Source organism: Callithrix jacchus, chromosome 2 (genome assembly GCF_049354715.1).
Source record: "Callithrix jacchus isolate 240 chromosome 2, calJac240_pri, whole genome shotgun sequence".
NCBI lineage: Eukaryota > Metazoa > Chordata > Mammalia > Primates > Cebidae > Callithrix > Callithrix jacchus.
Genome location: NC_133503.1, coordinates 185944261 through 185970828, shown reverse-complemented (window position 1 = coordinate 185970828; position 26568 = coordinate 185944261). Strand labels below are relative to the sequence as shown.

The following is a 26568-nucleotide window of genomic DNA, read 5'->3' as shown; positions in this document are numbered from 1 at the left end:
TGGTAAGAAAGCTAAACAACCACTTCACTGATTAAAAAAAAAAAAAAAAGTTTTAGTTGTTTGGATGAAAGATCAAATCATCCACAGCATTCCTTTAAGCCAAAGCCTAATGTAGAGCAAGGCTCTAACTTCCTTAATTGTATCAAGGCTGAGAAAGGTGAGGAAGCTGTTGAAGAAAAGCATGAAGCTAGCAGAGGTTGGATCATGAAGTTTAAGAAAGGAAGTCATCTCCTTAATCTAAATGCACAAGATGAAGCAACAACTACTTATATAGAAGCTACAGCAAGTTATCCAGAAAATCTAGTGAAGATTGTTGATGAAGGTGGCCACACTAATCAACAAATTTTCAATGTTTGAAAAATAGTCTTCTAGTGGAAGAAGATGTAATGTAGGAAATTCATAGATAGAGAGGAGAAGTATTTGACTTCACATCTTCAAAAGGCAGGCTGACTCTTTTGTCAGGGGCTAATGCAACTGGTATCTTGAAGGTGAAGCTAAGGCTCATTAACTATTCTGAAATCCTAGGCTCCTTAAGAATTATCCTGAATCGATGTTTCCTGTGCACTATAAATAGAAAGATAAAGCCCGGATGATAGCACATTTGTTTATAGCCTGATTTACTACATATTTTAAACTCACTGTTGAGAACTAATACTCAAAAATGATTTCTTTCAACTTATTACAATTGACAATACATCTGGTCACCCAAGAGCTCTGATGGAGATATACAGAATGATTAATGTTGTATTATTTATGCTTGCCAAAACAACATACATTCTAAAGCCCATAGATCATGGAATAATTTTGACTTTCTTTTTTTTTTCTTTATGAGACAGAGTCTTGCATCTTGCTCTGTTGCCAGGCTGGACTGTGTGGGGAATGCTCCCGTGTGAGGCCCCTAGGAAATGGGCCTCGCCATACGGTGAGCTTGAGCCCGGACACAGATCCCCGGTTGGGGGAAGTCGAGCTAAGGGAAAGCAGGAACCGAGAGAGGGACTATGCTATTCAAAATAATTAACAGACATTACTTTATGGATATGAGGACATGGGAGGCATTGTGTCTACTTTCGGTTCCTTACAGTTTATTGCTTCATTGTGTGCTTATGGTTTATTACTTCATTTTTGGATCCTTGCTACAATAGTTGTAAAATAATAACTTAAGTATTTACAATTGTTAAGTATTTACAACTGGGCGTAACTTAAACTTATCTTGTGAGTATTCCATTATACTTATCTGATGTAAGGAGACTTGTGATTTTATGGTAAAATTTTGTGTTCCCCTTTATCTCTTTTGTTTTATGTAAGCAACTCTACTTGTAATGTATATAACCAGACCTTGAGCACAATAAAGTTGTTGGTGAAGCATAGCTTCTCAACCCTCCCGACCCATTTGTCTGTCGTCTTTTATCTTCCACACACCCCCCTATTCAGGTTGGGACCCTCTTGCTGGCCAAGAGCCCCCGGCAGACATGCTGCCCTTCTCAGGAGTGCATTGGTGCGATCTTGGCTCACTGAAACTTCCACTTCCCAGGTTCAAGCTATTCTCCTGTCTCAGTCTCCTGAGGAGCTGGGACTACAGGCACACACCACCATACCCAGCTAATTTTTTATTATTTTCTGTAGAGATGGGGTTTCACCATGTTGGCCAGGATGGTCTCGAACTCCTGACCTCATGATCCACTCACCTCTCAAAGTGCTGAGATTACAGGTGTGAGCCACCATGCCTGCCCAATTTTGACTTTCAAGTCTCATTTAAGAAATAGTTTTTTGTGAGGATATAGTGGCCATTAATTGTGATTTCTCTAATGGGTACAGGAAGCAAAAATTGAAAATCTGGAAGTAGTTCACCATTCTAGATGCCATTTAGAAAATTAGTGATTCATGGAAAGGAATCAAAATGTGAATATTAACAGGAATTTTGAAGATGATTCCAAGTCTCATGGATAATTTTGAGAGTTAAAGACTTCAGTGGAGAAAGTAACTGCAGATGTGATGGAAATAGCAAGATAACTTAGAATTAGAGGTGGAACCTGAACATGTTACTGAATTGCTACAATCTTGTGATAAAACAAACAGATGAGAAATTGCTTCTTACAGATGAGTAAAGGAAGTGATTTCTTGAGATAAAATCTACTCTTGGTGAAGATACTTTGAACATTGTTGAAATGGCAATAACGGATTTAGAATATTAGGTAAACTTAGTCGTAAACAGGAGCAAGGTAAGAGAAGACTTACTCTTTTTTGAAAGTTTTACTCTGGGTAAATGCTATCAAACAACATCACATGCTACAGAAAAGTCTTTTGTAAAAAGAAAAGTGAATTGATGCAGCAATCTTTATTGTTGCTGAATTTTAAGAAATTGCCAGTGACACCCCAACCGTCAGCAACCATCATCCTGATCCATCAGCAGATATCAACACCAAGGCAAGATCCTCCACCAGCAAAAAGACTAGGATTCACTGAGGGCTTATATAATCACTAGCATTTTATTACAGTAAAGTTTTTTTAAAAATTTAAGGTATATACCTTGCTTTTATAGACAATGTTATTATATACTTAATAGACTATGCTATGGTATAAATGTAACTTTTATCTGCACTAGGAAGCCAGAAACTTTGTGTGACCCACTTTACTGCAATATTTGCTTTATTGTCATGGTCTGAAACTGAACCCCTAATATCTCTGACTTATTGTTATATCTGCCCACCAAACTTCCACTACTCTACAGACTTCTCTCTAAAACTACCAGTGTGTTTTATCTCTGGTGATATATTAGTGTCATTTAAAAGATAAGGCATAGTCAGTCTGAAAAGTCAGGGAAATATTTATATCTCACTTCCCTTAGTGTTCCACTCTTTTAAGGTATTGTGCCTTTAGTTTCACAGAGATTGTTGAAAAAAATTTAAACTTTTTTGTTTTGTTTTCATTTTCTTTTCTTTTTTGAGACAAGGTCTCACTCTCTTGCCCAGGCTGAAGTACAGTGGTGCAATCTCTGCTCACTGCAACCTCCGTCTCCCGGGTTCAAGCAATTCTCTTGCTTCAGCCTCCGCAGTAGCTGGTTTTACAGGCTCTCGCCACCACACCCAGCTATTTTTGTGTTTTTAGTAGAGATGGGGTTTCACCACGTGGGTCAAGCTCATCTTGAACTCCTGACCTTGTAGTCTGCCCATGTCAGCCTCCCAAGTGGTGGGATTACAGGTGTGAGCCACCATTCTTGGCCTTGTTTTTTCTTTTTCTTTTTTCATCCTATATAAAAATCAGTAGAAGCTCAGCTAAAAGGCAATTACAAAAAAGAGCAAACTTTTTACTGTAGAGTCTCTTCTTTTGAAATCTCAGGGAAATTTTATTAGTTCAGGTTTTCCACACAGATTCTGTTTTTAACAAATTTTCTCACAAAGCTCTTTAGTCATAATAACCTGGGAGGCTTATGTGCCATATCACAGAGTATTTCAGCCTTTTGTAATCCTACGGTGAGAACAATTACCTATAACATACATTTTAAATTTTTTTAAAAAGATAAATAGTGGATAAGAAATTCTGAACAGAGTGAGGTGGTTTGATAGAATATTAGCCATGGAAAGAATGTTCATAAGGACAAAATGTTTGTTTGCATGAGGATAAAGATAAGAAAATCTTAGGTGAATGTATTAACATTGGAAAAGAAAGACACTGACTTGACCATCCTGATGTCACTGGTTGTTGAAAGGAGAGCTCTTGGGGATTAGAATGCTGGTGGGATATAGTCCATTCTGTGTCCAGCTGAATATAGTTGACAAGCTGAGCTGGTGTCCTTGAAACTGAGCTTTCCTCAGAGTATTACCAAGTATAACTAAGCTGTATCCAGAAACAATGACCTCATGGGAAATGGAAGTGTATCACAGACTCTGACAGAGATGATGCAAAGAAATCTTCAATTTAATGGACACTGAAAATACCAGGAAGAACAACTAGTCCATGATAATGTCACAATAAACTTTAGTGTTGTGATAGGAATGAGGCTAACTTGTAATGGAAGAAAGAATTAGAAAATTAAGACAGAGTAAATGCAAATCTTTAATGAAATATGGTTGAATAGAGCTTCCTTTGCTATGCAAGAGTCTGTGTGATAGCCAATTGTAATTCCTTAATTGTATTAGTTTATTTGAATAAACTACTCCAATGAGGCAAAAGCCTACTTAGAAATTACCTTGTTTTATATTAAAATAGAAAAGCAGAAAATAAAGAAGATGGCCAAATAGGAACAGCTCTGAGTGCAGTTCCTAGCAAGAACAATGTGTAGGGTCAGTAATCACCAAATTTCCAAATGAGTTTTCACTGCCCACAGACCAGGAGATTCCTGGGCTGAAAAGCACTGTGAGTTTCCAGCATGGCTGTTTCAGTTGGTGCCATAGATTTTGGCACAGAAACTCACACAAATCTGGGCAGCCATTTTGACTGGCACCTGAAAAGCCTGGGAGACAGAGCTGCCCATTCAACTGAAAAGGGGTGGAGCTGAGACAGGGAGCCAGGTGATCTGGCTTGTGGGTCCCACCCCCACAAAATGAGCAATCTGAAATGCTCTGGATTGAGAGTTTCACAGCAAGTGCAGCTGGATGTGAGATGGTCCAGCTCAGTGGGGGGAAGGACATCCACTACTACCCAGGCAGTCTGACACTACTGAAGCAGTCCACCAATACCGAGGCAGTTCTAACTGTACCTCTGTAAACAACACTGCAAGGAAGTTCACACAGCAGTTGGGCAGAGCCTGTGGCAGCTCAGCAACACCTCTGCTGGCAGACTGTGACTAGACTACCTCCTTGCTGGGCAGGGCATCTCTGAAAAAAAGCAGCAGCACCTCAGGAACTTATAAATAAAGCTTCATATTCCTAGGACAGAGCACCTGGGAAAAGAGGCAGTTATGAGTTTTGCTGCAGCAGACTTAAACGTACCTGCCCAGCAGCTCTGCATGGAACCATGGAGGTCCCAGCACAGCACTTGGGCTCCTATAAGAAATGGACTGTCTCCTCAAGCATCTCCCCCACCCCCATATATCCAAAGAGACACCTCATAAAGGATAGCTCAGGGGGACATCTGGTGGATACTCTTCTGGGATGAAGATAACAGGAGAGGAACTGGCAGTAACCCTTACTGTTCTGCAGCTCTTGTGGGTGATTCCCAGGCAAGCATGGTCTGGAGTGGACCTCCAGCAATTCTGCAGCAGAGAAGTCTGTTCGAAGGAAAACTAAGAAACAGAAAGAAATAGCTTCAACATCAACTAAAAGGATGTTCACCCAGAGATCCCATATGAAAGTCACAAACTACAAAGGCCACAGGTAGATAAATCCATGAAGATGGGAAGAAACCAGCACAAAAAGGATGAAAACACCCAAAACCAGAATGCCTCTCCTCCTCCAAGGGATCACAACTCCTCAGTAACAAGGGAACAAAGCTGGATGGGGAATGAGTCTGATGAATTGATAGAAACAGGCTTCAGAAGATGGGTAATAACAGACTTCCCTGAGCTAAAAGAACATGTGGTAACCCAATGCAAAGAACCTAAGAACCTTGTAAAAAGGTCAGATGAAATGCTAACAAGAATAAACAGCTTAGAGAAGAATATAAATGACTTGATGGAGCTGAAAAACACAACACGAGAACGACTCAATGAAATAAAACGAGAAGGCAAGATCAGAAGAAAAAGAGTGCAAAGAAATGAACAGAGCCTCCAAGAAATATGGGATTATGTGAAAAGACCTAATCTACTTTTGATAGGTGTACCTGAATGTGATGGAGAGAAAAAAATCCAAGCTAGAAAACACTCTTCAGTATATTATCCAGGAGAACTTCCCCAACCTAGCAAGGCAGGCCAATATTCAAGTCCAGGAAATACAGAGAACACCACAGAAATATTCCTCAGGAAGAGCAACCCCAAAGCACATAATCATCAGATTCACCATGGTTGAAAGGAAGGAAAAAATGCTAAGGGCAGCCAGAGAGAAAGGTCAGGTTATCCACCAAAAAAAGTCCTTAGACTCACAGCAGATCTCTCAGCAGAAACCCTGTAAGCCAGAAGAGAGTGGGGGCCAATATTCAACATCCTTAAAGAAAAGAACTTTCAGCCTAGAATTTCATATACAGCAAAACTAAACTTCATAAGTGAAAGAGAAATAAAATCCTTTATGAACAAGCAATTGCTGAGAGATTTTTGTCACCACCATGTATGTCAAACAAGAGCTCCTGAAAGAAGCACTAAACAAGGAAAGTAACAACCAGTACCAGCCACTCCCAAAATGTACCAAATGGTAAAGACCATCAACACAATGAAGAAAATGTGTCAACCAATGGGCAAAACATCCAGCTAGCATCAGAATGGCAGGCTCAAATTTCACACATAACAATATTAACCCTAAATGTAAATGGGTTAATCAAAAGACACAGACTGGCGAACTGGATAAAAAGTCAAGACCCATTGGTGTACTGTATTTAGGAAATCCATCTCACCTGCAAGGACACACATAGGCTAAAATTAAAGGGATGGAAGAAGATTTATCAAGCAAATGGAGAGCAAAAAAAAAAAAGCAGGAGTTACAATCCAAGTCTCTGATAAAATGGACTTTAAACCAACAAAAATCAAAAAAGACAAAGAAGGGTATTACATAATGGTAAAAGGATCAATACAACAAAAAGAGCTAAAAATTCTAAATTCTAAATATATATACACCCAATACAGGAGCATCCAGATACATAAAGCAAGTTCTTAACAACCTACAAAGAGACTTAGACTCCCACATAATAATAGTGAGAGACTTTAACACTCCACTGTCAATATTAGACAGACCAAAGAGACAGAAAATTAACAAGGATATCCAGGCCTTGAACTCAGATCTGGACCAAGCAAACCTAGTAGACACCTACAGAACCCTCCACCCCAAGTCCGCAGACTATACATTCTTGTCAGCACCACATCACACCTACTCTAAAACTGACCATGTAATTGGAAGCAAATCACTCCTCAGCAAATGCAAAAGACTGGAAATCATAACAAGCAGTTGCTCAGATCACGGTAATCAATTTAGAACTCAGGAGTAAGAAACTAACTCAGAACTGCACAATTTCGTGGAAACTGAACTGGCTTCTGAATGTCAACCCGATAAACAATGAAATGAAGACAAAAATAAAGATGTTCTTCGAAACCAATGAGAATGAAGGCACAATATACCAGAATCTCTGGGACACATTTAAAGCAGTGTCTAGAGGGAAATTTATAGCAATAAACGCCCACATAAGAAGTGAGGAAAGATCTAAAATCAACAGCCTATCATCAAAATTGAAAGAGCTAGAGGGACAAGATTAAAAAAAAAACTCAAAAGCTAGCAGGAGACAAGAAATAACTAATATTAGAGCAAAATTGAAGGCGATAGAGACACAAAAAACCCCTCAAAAAAAAAAAAATAAATCCAGGAGTTGGTTTTTTTTACAAGATCAACAAAATAGACAGACCGCTAGCCAGATTAATAAAAAAGAAAAGAGAGAAGAATCAAATAAATGCCATAAAAAAAATAAAGGGGATATCACCACTGATTCCACAGAAATACAAACCACCATCAGCGATTACTACAAACAACTCTATGCACATAAACAAGTAAACATGGAATAGGTGGATAAATGCATGGACACTTGCACCCTCCTGAGATTAAACCAGAACGAGGTTGAAACCTTGAACAGATCAGTAACAAAAGCTGAAGTCCAGGCAGTAATTAATAGCCTATCAACCAAAAAAAGTGCAGGTCCAGACAGGTTCACAGCTGAATTCTAGCAGATGTACAAACAGGAGCTGGTACCACTCCTTCTGAAACTATTCCTAACAATCCAAAAAGAGGGAATCCTTCCAAAATCATTTTATGATACCATCATCCTGTTACCAATACCTGGCAGAGACTCAAAAATATATATGTGAAAACTTCAGGCCAATATCCATGATGAACATAGATGCAAAAATCTTCAGTAAGTTACTGGCAAACCGATTGCAGCAGCACATCAAAAAGCTTATCCATTACCATCAAGTAGGCTTCATCCCGGGGATGCAAAGCTGCTTCAACATACACAAGTCTATAAATGTAATCCACCATACAAACAGAACCAAAGACAAAAACCGCATGATAGCTCAATAGATGTAGAGAAGGGCTTTGACAAAATTCAATAGCCCTTTATGCTAAAAACTCTCAATAGACTAGGTATTGAAGGGATGTATCTCAAAATGATAAAAGCTATTTTTGACAAATCCAAAGCCAACATCATACTGAATGGGCAAAATCTGGAAGCATTTCCTTTGAATTCTGGCACCCTCTCTCACCACTCCTATTCATTATAGTATTGGAAGTTCTAGCCAGAACAATCAGGCAAGAAAAAAAAGGTATTAAATTAGGAAAGGAGGAAGTCAAACTGTCTCTATTTGCAGGTGACATGATTGGATATTTAGAAGACACCAACATCTCAGCCCAAAATCTCCTTAAACTGATAAGCAACTTCAGCAAAGTCTCAGGATACAAAAAAGGGTGCAGAAATCACAAGCATTCCTATACACTAATAACAGCCTAACAGAGAACCAAATCAAGTGGGAACACCCATTCACAATTACTACAAAGAGAATAAAATACCTAGGAATACAACTAGCAAAGGATGTAAAGGAACTTTTCAATGAGAACCACAAACCACTGCTCAAGGAAATAAGAGAGGACACAAACAGATGGAAGAATATTACATGGTCATGGTTAGGAAGAATGAATACTGTGAAAATGGCCATACCACCCAAAGTAATTTATAGATTCAATGCTATCCCTATCAAGCTACCAACGACCTTCTTCACAGAACTGGAAAAAAACACCTTAAACTTCATATGGAACCAAAAGAGAGCCCACATAGCCAAGACAATCCTAAGCAAAAAGAACAAAGCTAGAGGTATAGCACTACCTGACTTCCAACTATACTACAAGGCTATAGTAATCAAATCAGCATGGCAATGATACCAAAACAGAGATATAGACCAATGGTACAGAACAGAGGCCTTGGAGGGAATGCCACACATCTACAACCATCTAATCTTTGACAAAACTGACAAAAAAAATCAATGGGGAAAAGATTCTCTGTTTAATAAATGGTATTGGGAAAACTAGCTAGCCATGTGCAGAAAGCAGAAACTGGACCCCTTCCTGAGACCTTACACTAAAATTACCTCCAGATGGACTAAAGACTTAAACATAAGACCTAACACTATAAAAACCCTAGAAGAAAACCTAGGCAAAACCATTTAGGACATAGGCATAGGGAAGGACTTCATGACTAAAACACCAAAAGCATTGGCAACAAAAGCCAAAATAGACAAATGGGATATAGTTAAACTCCAGAGCTTCTGTACAGCAAAAGAAACAATCATTAGAGTGAACTGGCAACCAACAGAATGAGAAAAAAATTTTGCAATCTACCCATCTGACAAAGGGCTAATATCTAGAATCTACAAAGAACTAAAACAGATTTATAAGGAAAGAACAAACAAACTCATTCAAAAGTGGGGAAGGATAGGAACAGACACACTTTTCAAAAGAAGACATATATGAAGCCAATAAACATGAAAAAAATGCTCATCATCACTGGTTATTAGAGAAATGCAAATCAAAACCATATTGAGATACCACCTCGTGCCAGTTAGAACTGTGATCATTAAAAAATTTGGAGACAACAGATGCTGCAGAGGATGTGGAGAAATAGGAACACTTTCACACTGTTGGTGGGAGTGTAAATTAGTTCAACCATTGTGGAAGACAGTGTGGTACTTCCTCAAGGACCTAGGTATAGAAATTCCATTTGACCCAGCAATCCCATTACTAGATAAATACCCAAAGGATTATAAATCATTCTAAGCACACATGCACACGTATGTTTACTGCAGCACTGTTTACAATAGCAAAGACATGGAACCAACCCAAATGCCCACTGATGATAGACTGGACAAAGAAAATACGGCACATATATACCATGGAATACTATGCAGCCATAGGAAACAAAGACTTCTTGTCCTTTGTAGAAACATGAATGAATCTGGAAACCATCATTCTCAGCAAACTGACACAAGAACAGAAAATCAAACACTGAATGTTGTCATTCATAGGCGGGTGTTGAACAATGAGAACACATGGACACAGGGAGGGGAGTATCATACACTGGTGTCTGTTGAGGGGGTCAGGGGAGGGACAGTGGGCAGCGGAGGCGGGGGAGGGATAAAATGGGGGGAAATGCCAGATGTGGGTGACAAGGGGATGGAGGCAGCAAATTACATTGCCGTGTATGAACCTATGCAAGAGTCCCACATGATCTGCACATGTACCCCAGAACCTAAAGAACAATTGAAAAAAAATAGAAAAGCAAATCTAAGTCTGTTAACAGGAAGATCTAGGTAATATTTAAAGCATTTAAACTTCTGTATATTTGAAACTAATAACTAGTTTTTATTGACCATGATTATATTTTAATATTCATAAAGATAGGTTCATCAAGATATTAAACCTTGAATATTTTAGAATAAAGTGAGGAGGTGACTTACTGTTATCATTGGAAACTAATATTCATCTTTCAATGTGTTTTTTATTAAAATAAAAGATAATTATATTAGACAGCATAAGTTGCTTTAATCTTTTAAAGACATATATATCTAAAATACATTTTAAACTATTTATTGAGATATAATTTTTATGACATAAAATTCACCTGTTTTGAATATACAATTCAATGATTTTCTGTATATTTTCAAAGTTGTTCGATCATTAATTCATTCTAATTCCAAACATTTTCATCACCCCAAAAATATGTTTTGTGCTGATTAATAATCATGTCCTTCCCCAACACCACTCCTTCAACTCCTGAAAATGATGCCTTTATATACTGCCTTTGTAGATTTGTCAATTCTAGAAATTGTGTACAAAACAAATTACAAGGTTTTTTGTCTTCAGTGACTATCTCCGTTCACATGCCTTAATGTTGCAGCATGCATACATCCTTCATTCATTTTTATTGATAAATATTAACCTATCATGTGACAATATTACATTTTATTTGTGTATTAATCAATTGGTATATAGTTTAGCTATTTCTATTTCTTGACAGTTAAGAATAATGCTGCTATAAACTTTTGTATAAAAGTTTTGTTTAGATATAGGTTTTGATTTGTCTTGGGTAAATATCTAGGAGTGAAATTTCTGGTTCATATTATTATCTCTATGTTTACCAAAAATATATTCCTATGAGTCAATTGGCTTTCTGTAAAACTACAGAAAAATAAAACTTCCAAAACTCATCTTCCAAAACATCTGCAGAATAATTTTTAAGAAACTTTATAATGTAAACATTTTTAGTCATCCAGAATAATCACGATCTACTTTTGAAATTGAAAAAAAAAAAGCCTCAGATATTCTGAGTTTCAAATTTGAAGATGATGGCTTCTGACAAACACACATTTTTGTCAAAATAGCAGTTGTACTTACTGTGGGTTCTCTGAAAACCTAAATGACAAAAATGATCATGTAAGGTAGTAATTTTAGAATTTTTTGGCTGAGTGGTCCTGAGTCTATTGGCACCCAACAGTGAGGAAAATTATTTATAAACAGCCTTATTATGTGCTAGACCAAAGTTTTGTATTGCCTCAAACTTTAAAAAATATTGCAAAAATGTTGTGACTAAAATTGTATATTCTTGATCACTTCTTACCAAATTCAGTTTCAATGTTTGATTTTACTTTCTCATAAAAATCAATCTCGTTATATTTATATTACAGTTTTTGTAAATTATTCTGATTTCTTAAAGAGTCTCTTGAATTAATATATAGATTAACAAAGCCTAAACTTCTAAAAATACTCATAAATTTAAGGGCATTATAAAGTAAGTCTTTTAAAATTAGAAACTTCAAAATAATTTCATGTTTTTACTGAAAAGTATAATTTTACTACAAACTTTAATTTTTATGTAGTTGTTTTATAAATAAGAAGTATAACTGCCTTCTAACCAGAGTCCAAAGCATTAAATCACTACAAATTAAGGCAACTGCAAATAGATACTGGTTACTTACTTTGATTAATTAATTTTTAAAAGGTCAGATCTCCCTTTATAGTTTTCTCTTTTTAATTTCAGTAAACTGATATAACACCAGTAATGGGAAGAGAAAAATAATAATTATTTAATTTCTCCATGTTTGTCACATTAAAATAATTATTGTTATTATGAGAAACAATCTCAGCCAGACACGGTGGCTCACGCCTTTAATCCCAACACTTTGGGAGGATTAGGTGGATGGATCATGAAGTCAGGGGTTTGGGACCAGCCTGGCCAACATGGTGAAACCCCGTCTTTACTTAAAAATACAAAAAATTAGCTGGGCTTGGTGGTGGGTGCCTGTAATCCCAGCTACTTGGGAGGCTGAGGCAGGATAATCACTTGAACCTGGGAGGCAGAGGTTGCAGTGAACCAAGAGCACGCTATTGCATTCCAGCTTGGGTGACAGAGCGCGTCTCAAAAAAAAAAAAAAAAAAAAAAAAGAGAGAAACAATCTCACAAAGTTATGTTTAACATTAGCCCAGTTTTCCAAGTGCATAAATACTTGTGACAGAGAAATATTACCTTCCTTACTTAATGCCACAGAACTGTTAACCAATATGGTTGACGTTTTCACTCAGAATAATCTAACACCAAAGCTCCTATACTCTTTTCAACACACCAGAGGTTCTCTGAATTGAATTTATCCATGTAGTCAACATGTTGAGTGCACAGTTTTATCCTAGGTGCCAGGTTTACAAAATACAATAGAACAGTTTCCGCTAAGAAAAGATTACAGTCAACCGGGTGGGAGGAAAGTCACTATCATATTTCATTACAATAGAGAATGGCAAGTGTAAATTTTAGTCATATAGACATGGGATAAAAGATGTGAATGACTACAATTAGTTTTACAGAGAAAAGGTTGAGGGGCATTCTTTTTGTAGAAACTGATGAGTGATAATAAAAATTGAAAATGGCAGATAATCACACAGAAGAGCATTAAAGGAAAACCTGGAGGAAATAAACAGCGTGATGTATACAGAGCAATGATAGGAAGTTCAGAATCAAGGGGCCATGCACCGTAATATAATTAATTTTAATTATAGATATACTCCTTTATGCTCATCACTTTTTTCTTGTTTCCTAACACATGACCACACACACACACAAATAAAACCTGCATTCTAAAACAGATGTTTTAATCTTACATACATGAGCATGGGAATGTCAGAATCAGGAATGCCTTGACAATATTTTCTTAATGTACATTTTATTTCCTTTGAAAAGCATGAATAAGATTTCCAGAAGTGCTTGTGACCCAGCTCTGACCCAGCCTTCTGATTCTACTTTGAGGAATCCACAAACTATGTCAGTTTATATATTTATCTATTCATTTATTCATATATTTATTAAGAGCATAAATAGTCCAAGTATGCTTGAACACCTGAAAATTATAAAATGATTCACTCTAAAATTATTTTTTTATCTTAGCGCAAAAGGCTTTTTACTTTAGGGAATGCTAAATTCTTCCGACTAGCTTTTTCTTTCTCTCTTGGAATCTGGCAATTGCTACCGACTGTCATTGAGATTGTAGTAATTAGCCTTCTTTTATTGCAGAACAGATGTTCTAAGTGCTGGGCTCATTCGACATGGGTTGGGACTGAGATATCACAGATGTTATAGTTTAATTCTGGTTAGGTCAGAAAGCTTTATCATTATCCATTCAAAATATTGGTAAAATATAATTAAAAAATACACATCTCCAATTAAGTTTTGCTTAATTGAGTTTTACTTAATCAATCTCCCATTGTCACCAATGGTAGCATGGGCTGTAGTTTGATAAGTCAATATTCATTTTAATGGTCACAATCTGAGGAGTTTCATTTGTATAAGTCATTATCATTACTGATTGATTTTTGTTATGATACTGAGAGCAGCTGATTGAAAACAGCAGGAAAAAAATCTGTATTACTATCTTATTTCCAGAAAATAGACACTTTGAGAACTTTTTACATAACCAAATTTTTCTGAATTATTTCCTAATACCCATGAAAATAGTGAAACATTTCAATTTCTGATAACCTATATTGTTCTCACACCACTCTTCAACTTCCTAAATCAGAGAAAAGCCTACATTTAATTTCGTAGAGTGCCAGATTCACCTCCAACTAGCTCAATAGACCTGTTCACATGAGGATCTTCCACAACTGATTAATTTCCATCTCTAAACAAAAGTAATAGCCAACAGCTTTGACTCAGAACATTCCCAACCTGCATACATGAATGCGATCTGATTTAGTCATTAGGATTGTTAAATTAACTGAATTGACTTTGCAATTTTATGGTTATTTCAGTCTTAACCAGTGAATCAGATCTTATCAATCTGTGACAAGCAGCTATTACTACAGCCAAAGGAACAATTCTGTGTCTGTTAAGGAAGGGTTACCTTGATCATTCTACAAACATTTTAGCTAGGCAGCACTAGCTTAGTATATCTGTTCCTATAATAGAAATAGGAAATGCGTAATATAATGATTTCCCCTATAAGGAGAGACAGTACATACAGCTGGGTCAAATGTTCTGTGAGCCCATTTGAGTGTAATATTTGAATACTGTTCATGTTGGCAATAACAATGATGGTCACTGGTAAGAAAAATTGTTACCTGTTATGAAGTAAACTACTAAAAATGTTCTAAATTGTCCAGAGATGAGGAGTGAGGTTGTAACAGCATTGCTTGGGAAGCATTCTAAAATGCTTACCCTCTCTTTCACCTCTCCCCTTCCCACTCACTTGGTAGTTCTTCAAGCTATACTGGAATTTTGGACACTGATTGTTTCAGATATTAGTTGGCTTGTATATGTGCTAACTTCATTTGTGTATTAGTCCATTCTCACACTGCTAATAAAGACATACTCAAGATGAGGTAATTTATAAAGGAAAAAGCTTTAATTGACTCATAGTTCAGCATGGCTGGGAAGCCTCAGGAAACTTACAATCATGGTGGAAGGGGAAGCAAACGTGTCTTTCTTCACATGGCGGTATCAAGAAGTATCAAGTAAAAGAAGAAAAAGCATCTTCTAAAACCATCAGATCTTGTGAGCACTCACTCACTGTCACAAGAACAGCATTAGGGTAACTGTCCCCATGATTGAATTACCTCACACCAGGTCCTTCCCACAACACCTGGGGATTATAAGAACTTGAGAACTACAATTCAAGATGAGATTTGGGGGTACGGCACAGCCAAACCATATCATCTTGTCTCCTAATATTACTCTAATAAATGAAGGGAGAGAATCTATTCTTCATTTTGTGAAGACATGGTGGATTGGTCATTCCTTCACTCCCACCTCACCACGGAGTGAGGATCTGCGGTGAGAAGCATTGGTGAAAAGATGGATAGTTACTTGCAAAATGTCCTCCAGAGCCTCTGAAATGACCAGAGAATGGTTATATATAGCTTGAGACATATTCTTTACTTATGTTTACTACTTTTCACCAATTATTCTGCTCCCACAACCATCACCACTGCTTACACTTATATGCGCATCTTTTGACATACCCTCTTGCAATGATTGAGGACACCCTAAGTATCTTAGTTTTCAATGATAACAGTAATGTCTCAAAAAATTTAAAGCTATTAATATACTCAACTCTTTGCAATGACAGGTAACAAGAATTCCTGTATTATCTATGCTGATAATTAAAATACGTAATTAAAAATTTTAATTTTATATGTCCTTTGCAACGTTTTTCCCCCTTTTTTTTCCCCAAAATTTGCCCTTATCCAGCGTGATGTTTAATTTTGAGCATCAACTTGATTGGATTAAAGGATGCATAGCACTGTTTCTGGGTGTGTCTATGAGGGTTTTGCCAAAGGAGGTGAATATTTGAGTCAGTGGAAAGGCAGACCCACCTGCAATCTGGGTGGATCTGCCTTTCCCAATACAATCAGCTGCCAGCACAGCCAGAATAAAAGCAAGCAGAACAAGATGAAAAGGCAAGACAAGTTCAGTCTTCTGGCCTACATATTTCTCCCATGCTGGATGCTTCCTTCCATTGAACATTGGATTCCAAATTCTTCAGTTTTGGGACTCTTAGACCTTGGCCAAAGACTGAAGGCTGCACTGTTGGCTTCCTCCCTTTTGAGATTTTGACTCGCCCTGGCTTTCTTGCTTTTCAGCCTGTAGATGAATTATTGTAGGACATCACCTTGTGATTGTGTGAGTCAATATTCTTTAATAAACTCTCCTTTATGTATACATCTATCTTATTAGTTCTGTCCCTTCAGAGAACCCTGACTAATACATCCAAACACAGTTGCCCTTACTGAATGCTTGAACAACTGTCTATAGGCACAGCTGAAATACCAGTTGAAAGGCAACATCTTGAAAGAACAATGTGCCCTCCCTCAGGACAAGTATATTTATCAAGACCAGGGCCTCTATTTGGTTCTGTGTCCACAACAGAACACATAGGTGCAGAAACTACATTTCAAATCCACATTTTACTGCTTATGTTTTCAGAACACTGTCAGTGCTGCTTCAGTCCACAGCCTGTGAAGCAGAAGACAGAACTTTTGTTAGATTTAGCCTATAGATTTTATCAAATGAACCTGAAACTAGTTGCATGAGAGGAACTGAGAAGAGAAATGTGTGATAATGGGAAAATTGTTAAACACCAGTGCAGGTCTAACCCAAAATGAAGGAAAGCCAGGTGACATCTCCAGGACTTTAGGTCTAAGAAGGTTTGGAAAAAAAAAAAAACACTGAGGAGGTGATGGGGGGATGGAGGCAGCAAACCACCATGGCATGTGTATACCTATGTAATAATCCTGCAAGTTCTGCACATGTACCCCAGAAGTCAAATTATAATGAAACAAACAAACAAAACACCAAGGAGTTGTCATACCGAAGTCCACAGCCTAAGCAATTCCATATCTGTCAGGAATGGGCCTGCATTCACATTGTTTCTATACTCAGTCAGTGACTGGGAAGAGTCTATAAAAAAGATAGCCTTGGTCCAAATGCAGCATTGGGTATCACTATTCAGCAGCAGGGGAACTTATTCAGTGATGGGTTTTGAAGTTGGAGGTCTGTGAGGTGCACTCTCCCCTCACACCACAGGGTCTCCATGGCCTGAAACAACCTTTGTTCTTATACTCAGAATTTTCTTACTTTCTCAGTGGCTTTGCTTCTTGCTGTCTCATATTCAATTGAATTCTCTCTATCTACTATTTCTTGTCTTCCCTACTCATCTAAGAATATATCTTTATGCTAGGATATTCCCATTAAAATACTGTAATAAAATAGTAATAATCATAATAAATTTAAATCTCCTTCTTGACACTGAATTGATTTCCATTTTAGACCTCATTCTTCTGGTTGCCTTTGTCAACCTTGTTTGAGATAATTTCTACCCACACTATCCTATCTTAACTTCTCAATCTGCCATTTACTTATCTGTCCAGCTCGTTTGATTCAAATTCTTCTATATATATATATATATATATATATATTTCTTTTCCCATAACTTTGTATTAGTTCTCACACTGCTTTAAAGCTATTATCTGAGACTGAGTAATTTATAAAGAAAAGATGTTTAATTGACTCATAGTTCCACATGTCTGGGGAGGCCTCAGGAAACTTATAATCATGGTGGAAAGTGAAGGGGAAGCAAGCAACTTTTTCAAAGAGTCACAGGAGAGAAAGAGAACATAGGGGAATCTGACACTTTTAAACCATCAGATCTCATGAGAACTCTCTTACTATCATGAGAATGTCATGGTGGAAACTGCCCCCATGATTTGATAACATACCGAAAGGTTTCTCCCTTAACACACGAGGATTACAATTAGAGATTTCGTTGAGGACATAGAACCAAATCATATCATTTCACCTTTATCCCTGGTCCCTCCTAAATCTCATGTCAAAAATAATTATGCCTTCCCAACAGTCCCCCAGAGTCTTAACTTATTCCAGCATTAACTCAAAAGTCCAAATCCAAAGTCTCATCTGAACCAAGGCAAGTCCCTTCAACCTATAATCCTGTAAAATTACAGTCAAGTTAATTACTTCCAAGACACAGTGAGGGTACAGGCATTGGGTAAATGGTTCCATTCCAAATGGGAGAAATTAGCCAAAGCAAAGAGGCCACAGGCCCCATGCAAGTCCAAATGGCAGTGCAGTCATTAAATATTAAAGCTCCAAAATCTCCTTTGACTCTATGTCTCAACTCCAGGGCATGCTGATGCAAAAGGTGAGTTCCAACGGCCTTGGAGAGCTTCACCTCTGTGGCTTTGGAGGGTGCAGCTCCTGTGGCTGCTTTCGTGGCTGGCATTGAGTACCTGCAGCTTTTCCATGTGCAGGGTACAAGCTGCTGGTGGATCTACCATTCTGAGTGCTGGAGGATGGTAGCCTTCTTCTTGCAACTCCATTAGGCAGTGCCCCAGTGGGGACTCCGTGTAGGGACTACAACCCCACATTTCTGCATTGCCCTAGCAGAGGTTCCCTATGGGGGCTCTGCCCAGGCAGCAGACTTCTGCCTGAACATCCATGCATTCTCACACATCCTCTGAAATCTAGGTGGAGGTTCTCAAACATCAACTCTTGTCTTCTGCACACCTGCAGGCTCAACACTACGTGGATGTCACCAATGTTTGGAGCTTGCACCCTCTGAAGGAACAGTCTGAGCTGTACCTTAGCCCCTTTTAGCCATGGCTGGAGCTGGAGTGGCTGGGATGCAATGTGTCATGTCACAGGGCTGCACAGAGCCAGGGAGTCATGGGCCTGGTCCATGAAACCACTTTTCCCTCCCAGGCCTCTGGGCCTGTGAAGATCTCTGACATGCCCTAAAGACATTTTCCACATTGTCTTGGCTATTAACATTTGACTTCCCATTATTTAGGCAAATTTTTGCAGCTGGCTTGAATTCTTCCCCAGAAAAATTGGTTTTTATTTTCTACCACATAGTAAGGCTTCACATTTTCAAAACCTTTATGCTCTGCTTTCCTTTTATACATAAATTCCAATTTAAAACTATCTTTGGAAATGAATATAACTGAATGTTTTCAGTAAAAGCCAGGTCATATATTGAACATTTTGCTGCTTATAAATTTCTTCTGCCAGATACCTTAAAACATCTCTCTCAAGTTCAAAGTTCCACAGGTCTCCAGGGCAAGGGCAAAATGCTGCCAACATCTTTGTTAAAACATAGCAAGAGTGACCTTTCTCCAGTTTTCATTAAGTTCCTTACCCTCCTCTGAGATCGCCTCAGCCTGGACTTCATTGTCCATATCATTATCAGCATTTTGGTCAAAACCATTCAACAACTCTCTAGGAAGTTTCAAATTTTCCCACATCTTTCTGTCTTCTTCTGAGCCCTTCAAACGATTCCAGTCCCTGCCTGTTATCCAGTTCTAAATTTGCTTTCACGTTTTCAGGTTATCTGAATCTCAGTACCCAACTCTGAAGGTACCAATTCTATGTATTTGTCCATTCTCACACTGCTATAAAGATATTTCCTGAGACTAAGTAATTTATTTAAAAAGATGTTTAATCAATTCACAGTTCTATGTGGCTCATGAGGCCTTAGGAAATTTACAATCATGGTGAAAGGTAAAGGGGAAGAGAGCACCTTCTTCACAGGGCAGAAGGAGGGAGAGATAGTACAGTGGAAAATGCCACTTTTAAACCATCAGATCTCATGAGAAGTCTCTCACTATCACAAGAACATCATGGTGGAAACCTTCCCAGTGATTCAGTCATCTCCCAAAAGATTCTCCCTGAATACATGGGGATTACAGTTTGATGTGAGTTTGAGTGGGAACAAGGAGCCAAACCATATCAATTTTATTGTCAAATTAATTGAAAATTCCTCTTACCTCATCTTATTAAATGATTCAATAGCAATTGATATATTCAACCATTCTTTCTTTCTCTTGCAATAATCTTGGGTTTGCCAAAATGAAGATCTTTAGTGTTTTACATGTTTTATTCACCTTACTTTGCTAGACCTTTTCCCACATTTCCATATTTCATCAGCATACCTCAGATCTTTGTTTTTTATCCTTTTCTACTATCTCCTTAGGTAAAATAAAGTTTGTTGCTTTAGCCAACACATTGTGCTGATGCTTTCTTCTTTTACCTCTTTAGCCTAGACTTTTCATCTCAGTACCAGTCCCATATATCTAAATTTCTACTTGACATCTTCATGTGAATCTTTCATGCATTGTAAGCATATACCAAGTAGTAATGGTTATTTCTCTTCCCAAATCTTTTTCTCCTTGAAGATAGTACCTATCAAAAAACAGTGCTGGAATTCATCCAGATATTGAGGCAAAAAAAAAAAAAATGGAGCCATTTTTTACTTATTTTTTTCTACCTCAGCCATTATATTCAAGTATTAGTCTTTCTTATGTTTTATTTTTTCATTTATAATCCATCCACTTTTTTCCAATCTCTTCACTCTTCACCTTGGTTGATCTCTTCTATGGCTTATTGCAATAGCCTCCAAACTCATTTCTACATGTCTCTCTTGATCCTTCCAATCCATTCTCCACAGACTAGCTAGAAGACTTAAACTAAAATATTTTTATATTACACTTGGAATAAAGTTTTGGCTCTATACATTAGGCTAGTAAGGTCAACGGTTGTTCTTGTCCAATTTATCTTTGTGCTTCATCTCAGTGTCACTCTCTCCATTTTTATTACAGTCTAGGCAAATGGTCTTGAGTTACTCTCACCTGCCAAACGTTTTCCCCATTATTTCAGATTTTCCTCTGCCTTCCACAGTCTTCACCTGCATTTAGTTTGGCGTAATCATGCTCACTGGCTTTCTTGCTGAGCTCCAACATTTTAAAGAGTGTCCCCCTTTCCCTCAGAATTAACTACACTTTGGCAAATTCTATGGCAAATCTATAATTTCAAAGCAAAATCTACTTATTCTTCATTTCTCAAAGTAAATGTCACTTCATACAAAAAATGTGCCTGATAGTTCTTTGTAAAGCATTCTCCATCTTAGAGTATTATACCTTACCCAGTTTCCTTTAAGCAATATTTTAATTACCATATGTTTCGTTAAGCTTGTATCTCACTGAGTTATTGTATATGCTGCTAGAAAAACAATAATTTTGCTAAATAATGATATATTGCATTTGTATCACCCATAATTTTTATTTTAGACTTTTAAAAAGGATACGTTGAATCTTATTCAACATTTATTACTCTTATCCATGTAAAAAATGTAATTATATATAAAGAAAATGGTGAAGGTTAACCTTAACCTTAACCTAAACCTTGAATTCAGAGTTCAAATTTCCTAAGTTGTATTTTGATTCAGATGTTGCTGTTCATGTTTTCCATGCAATATTGTCCTTCATGCCATTAAAGGATTGGCAAATGCAGGAATGAAGGAAATAATTTATATAAAGATTGCTTTGCCTTTATTTCTCAATTTTTAAGTCAAACATTGGCATACATTTTGCAAATTTTGGTGTCAGAGTTTTCTGAATCATAGCAGAAGTCATCAAGATTCTGGACTCTTCTTCCTTCTTCAGATAATCCTGAAATATCCTGTGTGCTGAAATGCCAATGGATGTAGCTTTCCAGATATAACACCAGGAGCAACATGCAGACACACTTTTTCATGAGCATGTTCTTTGATTGTCGACACCTCTGTCTATACCAAGTAGCACTGCCTTATCACTTCTACTTCTTATAAATTCTTGCCCATTCAGTCATTCTCCCGTATCCTTTGCCCAGTAGGCAGCTCTTTCTCTCATTTGTAAGTTGAAAGGAAATTCCATTTTCTTTATTTTATTACTACTACTTTTATTTTATTGAAAGGCATGCTATACCTAAGAATTCTTTTTTCCTAAGATTTGTGGAATTTTTTGAATAAAATAGTACCTAATTCCACTGCTTTGATAATATATAAAACAGCCTGAACCAATATACATGTAGGTTGATAATAACCACTACTTTTATTAAAAGACTGCACCCCAGACCACAGCAACAGAAACACGATATTAATAAGGCAATGAATACTAAGTTCAGAGATGTTAAAATGTTAATTAAAATTATGCGTATTTCAGTATTACTGAAAAAGTGGATATCTTTTTTATTACACATTTTACTGGCTAACTTTCCCTCTGGACTGAAAGTTGAATAAGGCTGTGCCTATTGCATTCACTTTGATCAAACAGACTAATGTATATTAACTGTTGAACACATTCCATATATATTTGTTGAATAAGTGTATAAATGAGGCCCCATAATGGAAAATTCTCCAGAGTATGAGTTTATTTATTAATGATGAAATTAGCAAAGATATATATTAAAATAATATTATTTAGATCTTAGGACTCCCTGTTTTTATAAAGAAAATTTCCTTTTTTTAGTTAAAAAGGTTTTAATATGAAAATTAAATAGTCAAGTATAATATGTACTTTTATTATTTTATAAAACTATATGTCTTTGTCTTAGTTCAGGTTGCTGTGACAAATTACTATAGAACAGATAACTTAAACAACAAACATTTTAAATTTTTACCATTTTGGAGACTGGAAGTCTGAGATGAGGGTTCCAGCATGCTTGGGTTTTTGGTGAGGACTTTCTAGTTTTGAAGTATTGTCTTCGTACTGTGTCCTCACAAGTTAGAAAGAGAGGAAGCTCTCTGTCTGGCCTCTTTTTCTAAGGACACAAATATTATTCCTGAGGGTTTTACCTTCATGACCTAATTACCTTCCAAAGTCCCTACTCACAAATACCATCACATTGAGATTAAAGTGTCTACATATGAATTTGGGCAGAACACATTTAGTTCATTGCATTCTACTTCTGGCTCCCCAGAGTTCATGTCCTTTCCACATGCAAAATGCAGTCATTCAATCTGAATAGGCCCAAAATTAATTCACTCCAAACTCAACTGTAAAGTAAAAGTTCAAAGTCTTGTCTAAATTAAGTATGAGTAAGATTTGCAGTACATTTCTTCCTGAGATGAAATTCTTCTCTAGCTGTGAACCAGTAAACTCTCATGTATTTTTAGGACTCTTCAGAGAGATAAAGCTAATAGGATAGATAGATGGACAGGTAAACAGATGGAAAAAGAAGAAGAAAGGAAGGGAAAGAATAGGAGAGGAGAGGAGGAAAAAGAAAAAGAAAGAAAGAAAGAAGGAAAGAAAGAAAGAAAGAAAGAAAGAAAGAAAGAAAGAAAGAAAGGAAGAAAGGAAGAGAAAGAAAGAAAGAGAGAAAAGGAAAGAGAGAGAGATTGGGAGGGATGGAGGGAAGAAGGGAGGGAGGGAAGAAAGGAAGGAAGGAAGGAAGGAAGGAAGGAAGGAAGGAAGGAAGGAAGAGAAAGAAAGAAAGAAAGAGAGAAAAGGAAAGAGAGAGAGATTGGGAGGGATGGAGGGAAGAAGGGAGGGAGGGAAGAAAGGAAGAAAGGAAGGAAGGAAGGAAGGAAGGAAGGAAGGAAGGAAGGAAGGAAGGAAGGAAGGAAAAATATGAGAAGAAATTTATTAGAGGAATTGGCTCATGTGATTCTGAAAAGGTCCTACACAGCTTGCTGTCTGCAAATTGCAGACCCTAAAATGCCAGCAGCATGACTCAGTCCAAGTCCAAAAGCCTCAGAACCGGGGGAGTAATGATGCAGTCCAAGGCCACAGACCTGAGAATCCCAGGAGATTACTGATATATATCCTGAGGTTGAAAGGCAAAAGAGCCTGGAATTCTAATATTCAAAGGCAGGAGAAGAATGGTGTTCCAGTTCCAAGACAGAGAGAAATAAATTGCCTTTCATTTAACATTTTGTTCTGTCTGAGCCCAATTGGATGATGCCTGTCCATGTATTAAGGACAGATCTTCCCCACCCCATCCACTGACTCACTTGCTGAACTCTTCTGCACACATCACCACAAAGAGACACACCCAGATATCATGCTCTACTAGCTCTCTAGTTATTTCTTAATTCAGTCAAGTTGATAACCTAAAACTAACCACCACAAGACTGGAGTAGGATAGACATTCCCATCCCAAAATGGAGGAATAAAGAAGGAAAGAGTGATGGGTCCCATGCAAGTCCAAAACCAAGGAAGGCAAAATTCATGAGATCTTAAGGCTTGAGAATAAATCTCTTTGGCCCCATAGTCTGCCTTCCAAGAATATGGGGGCAGCAGCAGAGCTTTGTGGACTCACTGAGGCAGCAGTCTTGTCTTCCCGGCCCACTGGGGCAGTGAAATGCACTTGCAGCTCTACTGGATGGAGGCTCCTCCCTCAGAGCCCACCCATGCAGGAGTCAATTCTCCATGGCTTTGGGAAGCCCCATCCCTAAGACTTTACACATATATCATCTGGTCTACTGAAAACAAACTGACAAGTCCCTTCTTTTGAAAATAAACAGACACGCCTGATACATTTTGCATTGCCTTTCAGGTCATTCTTACCTTTTCTTGAAGACCAGGGCAAATTTGGTACAGTAGAATAGCTCTATGATCCTCTTCTGCAACATTCAAGAGGTCCATGAACCTTTGTTTCTTCCTCTTTCCTCTTCAGTTAACACTAGCAGTTATCCTGCTGGAGTAGCTGATGAACTCTTTCTGTTCACATCTATATTAATGTCCTTATCAATATAAGCATAAATTAATAAAGCAGCATAACTATAAGGAGGTCTTTGAGCCCTTGAACAAGCTGCAACCTCCCACTAACTCTTTGCATACCTTGGCCCTCCATGGGGACTACTTGAAAGAGACCTTCTATGTCAAAGTTATAGTGTTCCCATCTGCCGAATTCTGGGGCCTAATCACTTACTCTGTGTCACTGGTGGAGGAGTCTCAAGACCTATCAGTTCCAGAGACTCTGCTGTACAAAGCCATGGTGGTGTTCCGGGTGGCTCCCTGCATCTTCATTCCCTGCACCCAGGTGCCTCTGGAGTTTATCTTTGCAGGGAGCTGCAGCTGCAGGGTTTTGTGAACACAGTGACAGAGCTGAATGATAAGAGCAACAGCCAGGTGGTCTCTGTCTATGAGGACCCCAGCCGCCTAGGCAGGTGACTCCAGGATGAGACAGCTTTCTGCCACACCCAGTCTCCCCACAAGACAACATCCTTGATCCTCAACATGGCTTGAGCCCCCAGTCTTGATGAGTTCCCCATGAAATACTCACTCAGGACACAGAGGACCATAAAGTAGCCAGGATGGTTTCTTTTGGGAACCTGATGGTGTCCCCACCTGTCAAGGTCCAAGGGCAAGAGTACTTCCTGGGCAGAGTCCTCATTGGCAGCAGCTTTTACCCCAGTGTGGAGGGCCGGGCCATGAGTAAGACCCTCAGAGACTTCCTTTATGCCCAGCAGGTCCTATCTCCGGTGGAGCTCTACTCAGATTGGCTAAGAACTGGCCACATGGATGAGTTCATGTGCCTCAGCCCTACAGATGAGAAGAGTGAGGGCAGAAGGGCTTCCAACTGCTCCTGGCCAGCTCTTGGTGGCTGCTACAAACTCTTCCAAGAGAAACAGAAGGAAGGCTATGGTGATGCTCTTCTGTTTGACAGAGTTAGAGCAGATTAGCTCCTAACAGAAGGGAAGCTAAAGCCATGAACCATCTTCTGGCTGATGAAAGCCTGAGAAAGCAGAATGGATACATGGAGGAATGCATTCACCTAACCGTGACATCCTGAACGTGGAGCTGGACCTGGTGGGACAGGACATCATCGAGATTCCCCAGCTGTTCTGCCTGGAGAAGTTAACGACCCCTCTGACCAGCAGCACAAGAGGCTCTTCCCGAGGCCATACTTCCCTAACCTGCTGTGGATGATTGTGATAGGCAAGAACCTGGGGATCCCCAAGCCTTTGGGGCCCCAAGTCAAGGGAACCTGCTGCCTGGAAGAAAAGATGTGCCGCTTGCTGCAGCCCCTGGGCTTCAAGTGCACCTTCATCAATGACTTTGACTGCTACCTGGCGGACATGGGAGACATCTGTGCCTGTGTCACTGTCTGCCGGGTGCTCTTTGCCTTCAAATGGTGGAAGATGGTACCACAGACCCAGGCCCTGGAGCTGCCAGCTCTGTCCCGGCATGGATGGCCCACTGTCACCATGCAACATCATGTCTCCTTGCCCAGCAGAGGAGGCTAGAGAGTCGAGGCAACACAGCCCTTTCTTCCCCGTCCACCTCGACCCTCGGACCCGGTAGAATGACAAATGCCACCAGTTTGAACCCCTGTGGGGAAAAGATGGAAAAGTCTTCAGTCAAGAGGCATTTGCTAAATAGCCAATAAAGCGCTAGGGGTCGTGAATGCAAAAAAAAAATCATATAAAATCACTTGATTGTATACTGTATACTTAGTATTTGCTTCTGAATATGGCTTCTCATTTTTGCAATATAGATTGAGCAATTTTCCAAATCTTTAAGGTATATTTTTTATTAAAATTCAATCTTTAAGTAATTTCTCTCTTCTCTCTCTCTTTTGTCTTTTTTTTTTTTTTTTTTTTTTTGAGACTGAGTTTTGCTCTTGTTACCC

General features: G+C 38.3%; 1 pseudogene; it reads left to right on the top strand.

Annotated features, from left to right (window-relative positions):
- LOC100393130 (inactive protein-arginine deiminase type-6 pseudogene) overlaps nucleotides 1–26182 on the top strand; it is a 28414-nt pseudogene extending 2232 nt beyond the window's left edge.
- The last annotated feature ends 386 nt before the right edge of the window (nucleotides 26183–26568 follow it).